Source organism: Brachyhypopomus gauderio, unplaced genomic scaffold (genome assembly GCF_052324685.1).
Source record: "Brachyhypopomus gauderio isolate BG-103 unplaced genomic scaffold, BGAUD_0.2 sc185, whole genome shotgun sequence".
Classification (NCBI taxonomy): Eukaryota; Metazoa; Chordata; class Actinopteri; order Gymnotiformes; family Hypopomidae; genus Brachyhypopomus; species Brachyhypopomus gauderio.
The window spans coordinates 164,061-173,748 of NW_027507006.1; positions in this window are offsets into that span (position 1 = coordinate 164,061).

Consider the following 9,688-nt stretch of genomic DNA (forward strand, 5'->3'; position numbering starts at 1 on the left):
AGTACCTCCAGTTACAGGGTAAAGACGGGTCAGGGCACGCAGGTCACCGGAGACAACACCAGTTCTCAGGGGCTGAACCGCACGGGTTACACTGACACCTCTGCTGCTGTTGTTTTCGTTTGGGTTTTTGAAGTTGCTTTGCAAGTCTGGTGAAAGCACCCGTTGGCGTAGCATGCAGGGAATGGTGAAAGAAGGTGCCCTCAACAGGTTCCTGAAGTGGTGTCCCTCACAAAGGATGTGGCTTCAAGGGGCCCTCAGTGTTGGAGGGGTTGGCTTGCGATCAAGTAGTTGCTATGTGATGTGGAAGGATAAGAGCGATGGTGTGGTGGATACCATGTGATTCTGTACCCTGAACCTGTGGTGTCCATGTTGTTTTTTGAAGGGTGCCAGATTGAATCATATCACGATACCAGAAAGCCTTTCACTACGTCCTAAAACATCACTCAAAAATGATTAAAAATAGTATTCAGGTTAAAAAAAGGCAAACATAATAACTCTATCTCTCTGGAAATCTCTGGTTCTCAATATCACATTGTATTTTTTGCAGGGGTGGAAAGTAACTAATTACATTTACTCACATTACTGTAATTGAGTACTTTTTATGAGTAATTTGTAATTTTCTGAGTAGTTTTTGAAATATGTAATTTTTACTTTTACTTGAGTACATTTTGACCCAAGTAGTTTTACTTCACTACATTTGAACACCCTCACATTACTGAGTAAAAAAATATTGATGGTGAAATTTAAATGCGGGCAGAAATTTAAACTTCTGAGTCCCAGAACTGAAGGCCAATTGCGTGGCCTTGCCTTGCGCGTGCCCTTTCCATTGTCTCATAATCAAGTCGTAATCTGGTGCACCTTTTTTTCCAAAAGGATGAGACTATTCTATCTTTAAATCTTCTATCTATCAGGTTCTGTGGGATCCTGTGGACATATTATTGTGAAAAGTGGAATCCTGTGGGCACTGTATTTTGAATAGTTGGATCCTGTGAGCGTTTTAAATAGTGGAATCCTGTGCGCATTTTGTTTTATTTTGAGATGTGGGTTCCTGTGGTCATTTTATATTTTATTTTGAGTTGTGGCAACCTGTGGGAATTTTATTGTGAATAGTGGGATCCGGTGGGCACTGTATTTTGAATAGTTGGATCCTGTGAGCACTTACTTTTAAATTGTGGGATCCTATGAGCATTTTTAAATTTTTTATGTGGGATCCTGTGGGCATTTTATTGTGAGTAGGGGAATCCTGTAGCATTTTAGTTTGATTTGTGGCATCTTGTGGGCACTTAATTTTGTGTGCATTTTGTTTTTTGAATAATTTGTAATTTAAATTTCTTTATTCTTATCATAGTGTTGTCCGTTGGACAATAGGACTGAAAATTGTTTGCACTTTATGGTACAGGTTGTGACTGTCCTTGTGCTGTGAGGAAGTATGTTCCTGAGCCCAGCTGATCTTTTTGCAAGTGTGTGTGACGGGCAGGGTGAGCAACTCAAAAAGGAAGCGATCACGCCAAGTCTCAGGGAAAGAGGATGGTTTAATAGAAAGTGTGCAAACCAAAAACCCGTGCATTGTTCCAAATGAAGGAAATAATAACCAGCAGTCAACTGGTACAAAGACAAGACGTATATAGACGAACAAACGACCCTCAGGTGAGACGGATCACGGGTCCCGCCCACCTGAGGGACGAACATCACGTGACCAAAAACAGGACCGCTGCCGCTGTAACCGGGGGCGACCGGTAGGGGGCCCCCCACAACGTGACAGACCCCCCCACCAAAGCCGCACTCCCCTCCGGATGTGCGGCTTACAGCGGCAGCACACAAAACACAACAAAGGGGCGGGAGGGCGGGGACAAGACAGGGACTCGTTCCCTGCCGTCCTGAGCTGAAACACAAAACACAAAACACATAAGCTCCTCGTCACAGGACGCAGACAAGGCAGGGACCCGTTCCCTGCAGTCCTGGAGCTGAAACATAAAAACACATACAGGTTAGCTCGCCTCCTGGGCGGGACCCTGGACCGACCGGGCCGTCAACAAGACGATAACCACGCCCCGGTCGGTCACAGGGCCCTCGCACCCTAACCGGCCTTAGGCCGCTTAAGCCCCACTGCTGTGTGCGGACCGGGAGCACATGGCCCAACACACGTCACAGGTGTGGATGTGTGCAGGCCGCCACACTGGGGTGGGGCAACGGCTTCCACCAACCACCTCCCGAACCTACCTCCTCGCTCGGAGCTGACCCCTGCCCTTTCGCTAGGGGTCACCCCAGACTCCTGGGGAGTGAACCCCTCCGCGGGGCCCCTCATCTCAAGGTGGACTCCTCCACCCAACCCAGGAGCGCCAGAGACCAGGGCCCTGGCAATCCGCAACAGGGACACGCTGGTCACCCCGAGCTCGAAGGAGAGGGACTCCTCCTGGAGACCCCACTAGGTCCGGGAGTATCGCAGTCCACCACCAGGAGCGACCTGCAACACATCACACACACACGCACACAGACAACACATAAAACAAAACGCGCACTGCTCCGACCACTGACCCCCCTTTTACACAGGGGGGAAGGGACCCCTTCTTGGCATGAGGAGACACCCTGTCCTTACACCCCAGGCATCCTCCGCCTACAAAGGGGTACAGGGGCTCCTCTTTGCTCAGGGGTCCCTCCCAACCGGTCAGGTCTTCTGATGGAGCAGTGCCTTCTGAGCCACATGTCGTGGCTCAGGAACCCCATAGCTCCCCCCCAAAAACATATTTAGGGGGGGCCCCTCCGGGGAACAACAAAACAAAAAACACAGACACAACATTTAACATATACGCACCCAAGGTGCCCTCCGTGCCACATCCAGTGGCACGGGACCTCTAATGGGCCCCTCCCCACACACAGTGAAGAGGGGTGCAAGAGAGGAATTACATAAAACAAAGCACGCTACACTCTAGGACAAAACGAACACGCAAAGACAGAACACAAACAAACGGACAGGACCCACCAATGTGCGCGCTCTGCGGAGCGTGACGCGCCCACTCCAGCTCTCTCTCTCACCGTTTTCACCACGGGATCCGTAGATCTTTGGAGAGAGAGAGCTATGCGCGAGCGGCTTGCGCGCCACGCCCACAGCGACGCGTCCCTCTGGCTCGCAGTCGCTCACCCCCGTCACCGCGGGATATCGGGTGAGCGAGGCGAAAGGAGCAGAGAGACGTGTCTCACGCGTTCTAGTGCGTGGCACGCACCGGTGGACCCGACTACATACACACACGAACACCACCAGCGAAACACACACCACGGTACACTCACACACTCGCTCACGTCCGCGTCGTTATTAAAACAAAACACTACAACGTACATACATACACACACAGAGACGATAACGGACAACGGACGTGCGCAATGTGAGGCACCGGTAGTTTCGCTGGGCGAGAGCGGAGTCTACCGGTCCCCAGCTCTAGTCACCGCCGTGTGATTTACGGGTTTAAACACAAACAACATTTAAACACGGCGGGACGAGTGGGGACAGACTCAACACTCTCTCAGACAATACACGACAAACACACAGCACGTAGACAAACACTTACCACGAGACATGACCACGAACGAAGGAGAAAGCAAAGGAGACTGGCGGTTTCCGAAGGTGGCTGGTTATTCTGTGACGGGCAGGGTGAGCAACTCAAAAAGGAAGCGATCACGCCAAGTCTCAGGGAAAGAGGATGGTTTAATAGAAAGTGTGCAAACCAAAAACCCGTGCATTGTTCCAAATGAAGGAAATAATAACCAGCAGTCAACTGGTACAAAGACAAGACGTATATAGACGAACAAACGACCCTCAGGTGAGACGGATCACGGGTCCCGCCCACCTGAGGGACGAACATCACGTGACCAAAAACAGGACCGCTGTCGCTGTAACCGGGGGCGACCGGTAGGGGGCCCCCCCACAACGTGACAGTGTGGATGTGCACTTAAATACACTTTGAAATTGATTAAAACAACTTGTGCTGAATTTGATTCATGATTCATCCATGCATTATATAATAACAATAACTGACAGTAACTAAGTAACTTTTACTCAAATTACATTTTATATGAAGTAATTACTTTTACTCGAGTAAATTTTGAGATGGGTAATTTTACTTTTACTCTGAGTAGATTTTAGGCAAAGTAATGATACTTTTACTCAATTAAAATTTTTTAGTACTCTTTCCACCTCTGATTTTTTGGCTGCAGCCATGTTGAAATGTCATTCAGTAAATTCATTTAAACTCATTTGGTTGTGATCATACTCGGCGATCAATGCTGAGCCTGGGCACGTGTAACCCCCAGTATGTTTGACTGGAGTGATCGCTATGAGTGTGTGCTAGGCTCCATGTACTGGGGATTTGGCTGCTGGAAGACGAGGCCTAAGGATCGGTCCAGTGGGACCAGTAACAACAAACTGGTACCAAATGGTACCAGTTGGTAAAAAACAAACAAACAAACAGACTTTGCCTGTTAAACGTTCAGACTGGCTCGAGTGACATTTGAGTTGGAGAAGCCTTCCAGTGGCCACTGATTTGAGTTTTGATTTCTTTGAGTTGTTCTTATTTTGAGCTTGCGCTCTAGGATGTGCAGATGTTCAGGTGACGTGACAATTGACATGAGTGTGTGAAAGCAAACAAATGATTCAAACAAACAAATGTTTATTTGTTTGAAACAAGTGTCTTTTTAATTTACAAAGTGCCATAGTGAAAAAGATCAAATGCAGAAAATAATGTAAAAATACAGAATATAAGAATAAACAATAAGAAGGTACATAAAAAGCTTTTTACAGCAAATAATCGTGCTGTAGACCGTGAGAGAGCAGAAATCTTACACAAATCTGTTGTTGTACAAGTGGGTTTTGAGATGTTTTGCGAAGTTGCTGAAGTTTATCTTGGAACCAGTAAGAAAGGTTTTAGATATTCATACTGAACACATTTGCTCATCTCTGTCAATACATTTTCATAAGGCCACATGATATGAGCAAACTGTGGTTATATTGATACTAGGGCTGACCTGCAATAGTCGCTGATTCGACTATTCGATTGGAGTACTCCTAGTCGACTATGAACATCATAGTCGAATGTACCATTCTAACTGCATGGGGGGGCCCCAAGGATACTGCTATGCATTAGTTGTTACATGAACATGTTTTCATTATATATAGCCTTTTGTCAAATAAAATCATCCTAATTTCTGTTAATAAATATTTTTAAATGATGGATACGCATTAACAATAGGCATCTTCCTTACTACACATTAAAAAATCACACCCTGCAGTTGCACAATCCAAATGAGCGGAGCTGAATACGCTACAGAATACGCAGCATCTGCCGAGATTATAATGGCTACTAAAAAACTTCAAAAATGTGGGGGTATTTTGAAAAAGATAAAGATGAATCAAACAAAGTAAAGTGCAAGTTATGTCATCAACGTCTTTCATAGTTGACAACAACCAATATGGCATACCATTTAAAATGGGTGAGGCCCGTCTCGTCTCGGCAAGTAGGCCTATAAACATTTTTTGTTGTTGTTTACTTTTTAAACCCTGTTACTTGAACCCTATAATTTTTTTTGCTGTTGTGTGGCAAATTGTTTTTATATTTTCAGGCAGGCTTATTTTATTTAAAATATTTTTGACATTTTGCACAGTCCCTGTCTGACAAAATTCGATATGTGCACTGCGCACTGATGGTGACTTTTTTTTGTTAATGTTATCTAACATTTCATAAAAAAAAAATTAAATAAATAAAAGCTGAATAAAGCCAACCTACCATGTTTATTCATTTATCTGAGTGTTTTAGGCCTGAATGAGAACAGGATCCCATTTAAGGTGCTCTTGATTAAAAAAAAAATTGAAATAGAAATAGACTATTAGTCGACTAAAGGAAAAATCTGATGAATCAGATTCGACTATGAAAATCCTTAGTTGAAGACACCTCTAATTGATACATACTGATACACACTCACCGGCCACTTTATTAGGTACACCTGTCCAACTGCTCATTAACGCAATGTTGAATCAGCCAATCACATGCCAGCAACTCAATGAATTTAGGCACGAAGACATGGCCAAGACGATCTGCTGCAGTTCAAACTGAGCATCAGAATGGGGAAGAAAGGTTATTTAAATGACTTTGAACGTGGCATGGTGGATGGTGCCAGATGGGCTGGTTTGAGTATTTCAGAAACTGCATTGTTGATGTCAGAGGAGAATGGCCAGACTGGTTTGAGCTGATAGAACTGCAACTGTAACTCAAATAACCAGTCGTTACAACCGAGGCATGTAGAAGAGCATCTCTGAATGCACAACACATCGAACCTTGAGGCAGATGGGCTACAGTAGCATAAGACCACACTACTGTCAGCTAAGAACAGGAAACTGAGGCTATAATTCGAAAAGGCTCACCAAAGTTGGACAATAGAAGATTGGAAAAATATTGTCTGGTCTGATGAGTCTCAATGTCTGCTGTGACATTTGGAAGGTAGGGTCAGAATTTGGCATCAATAACAGGTGGTGTGGTGGAACAGGAGACTCACAAGATGCAGCAACTGTGTGTTGCTATCATTTCAATATTGACCAGACTCTCTGAGTAATGTTTCCTGTACCTTGTTGAATCTACCACAAAGGATTAAGGCAGTTCGGAAGACAAAAGGGGGTCCAACCCGGTACTAGCAAGGTGTACTTAATAAAGTGGCCAGTGAGTGTATATTAATGCATAATGCAGTAGGCTATATTAAAACTGGTGAATGCTTGATATAATATGGCTAAATAGAGGCATGCATCATTTTGATCAAAATGTTGTAAAGGTTTGTGGAATCAGGTAAGTTCTGTGACTCCTGTGATATAAGTATTTTTAAAAACAAACTGCTATGAGGATAACAATTGCAAACAGGCATAGTGCTGACATGGGCAGATTATGTGAGTAGATTTTAAATGTCATATATAGAAAGTTGATTATTTGACCAGGAATAAAAGCTGTTGCAGGATTTCTTACAGTCCTTACACAACAGAAGCTAGCAGATCCATACTGACTGGCAATGGTAAAGAAGGAATAAAGGTGAAAGCTCAATATGATCCCACTATAGGCCTCAATCCACAATCAATAGGCAACAAAGAGGGGGGGTTATTGCCCTTTCCCATAGCAAACATGACACCTGCCAGTGCCTTTAATCCTAAACTGTATTGTGAGCCGATTGCTAATAACACTCGCTGAATCACAGGGAAATGTATCTCAGATGTTGAACTTTTCCCCTTAAGTTTGTATTTATTATTGGTATCAGATTACCAATAATTGCCAATTATCTCAGGTCTTTGCTTACCATATACTATAACCACACCAGTGTCTCTATACACATGGCATAAATGATCTAAAAAGCAAACTAAATTGACACCCTAGGTGCTGTTGAGAATCTGATGGGTTTCTGTGTGGAGCTGGAGACTGATGTGTGTGATGGTTCCTGCCAGTGTGTGATTTAGTTTTGGGCTGACGTTGTCTGCACCAGTAACATGTTGCCATAACAATGAGACTAACTCTAACCTCAGACTCGCTGTCTTGATCACTGAGAATGGCTCATCCAGAATGATCCACTTTGTCTCTCATTCTCTCCTTCTCCCTCTCTCTCTCTCTCTCTCTCTCTCTCTGTCTCTCCCCCATTACCACTCCCACTGCTCTCGTCTCTGAGCTGTGAATGTAGCTGATTCCGCGCAAGCCAGAATAAACAGGGAGACCCAGGATGGTGCAGGAGCACCGAGCTGTCTGCACCACTGTCCCTCACCAAACCTTCATCTCGGACTCTCTCACGATGTCTCGGCATATAGACTCACTGAGACAAATCTCATCAGTTAGAGAGAAAGTTCACTGAGCTCAAAGACTTCTGACCAAACTAGATTTGCATGTCAGCAGTGAGAATGAATGAATGAATGTTCAACTTATATAGCGCCTTTCTAGATACTCAAGGTCGCTTTACAGTATTAACATGGGTACATATCTTACACCATAATTCACACACCGGCGAGAAGCGGCAGCCAATTGCGCACAGCGTACTCTCTAGCGGGATCCACAGCCCCCTGGGGGACTGAATGGGGTGCAGGAAGGGGAGAGAGGACAGACCCTAGTGGCAGAGCACCATCCACCACTGGACATACAAGCATAGACACTCAGACAACTGCTATTTATTGAACAGAGGGACACAGATACACACTCAGGGAGAATTTGTCAGGGAATCAGGGAGGGCCAATTGACCTAACCTCCATGTCTTTGGACTGTGGGAGGAAACCGGACACACAAGGTAGGTTGAGTCTGTAGTATCTTGGAGGAGAATGATCAGAGCCTTGAGAGGGAGGTTTCCCAGATGTAAAGTACAGATATGTAAAGTACAGTGTAAAGTACAGTGTAAAGTACAGTGGATCCACTGGTGCTACTTGAACACCTCAGCTACCTGCACGGCTGACAGAGGCCAGTTAAAGTGGCGAACTCTGAACCAAACAAGATCCAGTAGCACAGTGACATCACCTCCTCCCCTCCGTCACCACAATCCAGTGGACACGAGAGAGACGGGTCCAATCTCCACTTCAGCAAAGCAGTACACCCCAGAACCTCAAGGATCAAAAACACTTTCAACTAAAAAATAAAAATAAATTATGGAGTCAGATGGGAGATTTCTTTAGTATCCATCAACATTTTCCTGGGAAATGGAACTTTTAAACTCTGGGGCTCACCAGTCCGATCTGGACTCTATCTGCTGGGATGGACACAGGGATTAAGGACACATCAAACATCTTTACGCACACTGGGACCAGTGAGACGTGAGTATGAAGGTCAGACGTTGCCGGGTCAGACGTTGCCGGCGTACCGGGCCCTCTCCCGATCCTGAGACCACAAACAGTTGTGTCTCCACCCATGAGCAGGCCAGCCAGTCCTGACACGCAGCAGGGGTGGAGCCTGGGCGGAGCTTCAGCGCCTGCACACAGAGCCTCGGGACACTCTCACCCGCATGTCCCGCGTCTACGCTGTCAGCCTGTGGATCGTGGGCGTGTGTGCAGACGTAGTTATTGATGATGTATTTCTATAGATGGTATATTTGCAATATGTTTGCATCCAAAAAAACGGAATAATAATGTGTGGGAAAAATATTAATAGTATAAAAACTAAAACCTAAAATGTTAATACAGCAGATATGCATATAAAGGGCTAAGTTTTGATCAAAATGGAATACTCCACTAACCCCCTAACCCTAACCCACTAACCCCTTAACCCTAACCCATTGCATTAGCAGTTATCAATGTACAATAATGTCTACTCATCATCATTCAGACCAAAGATCACAATCCCTGATGCTTCATGCTGAAATATGGATGTTGTGATAGTTCTTGAGACATGGTACCCCACAAATTTAGCACCATGTCTCAAACACGGTAAAGGACACACTTTTCTCTCATTAAAATGTCCACACAGTGGTAGGGAGTTGATTTGACATAAAACATTTTTTTGCATGCACTCACCCATGTATGTAAGAGTGAGGTTTGGCAGACTTGAGGTGCTGCCTGACTCTTATTTTGACAGGCTGATCTAGCCCCCTCCACCGAGCTGAATTTTATTTTGACAGGCTGATCTAGCACCCCTCCGGCCTCGGCCCTCTCCCTGCTGCTGTGGTTTCCACACTCCAGCAGTCGCGTGTGCCGTGT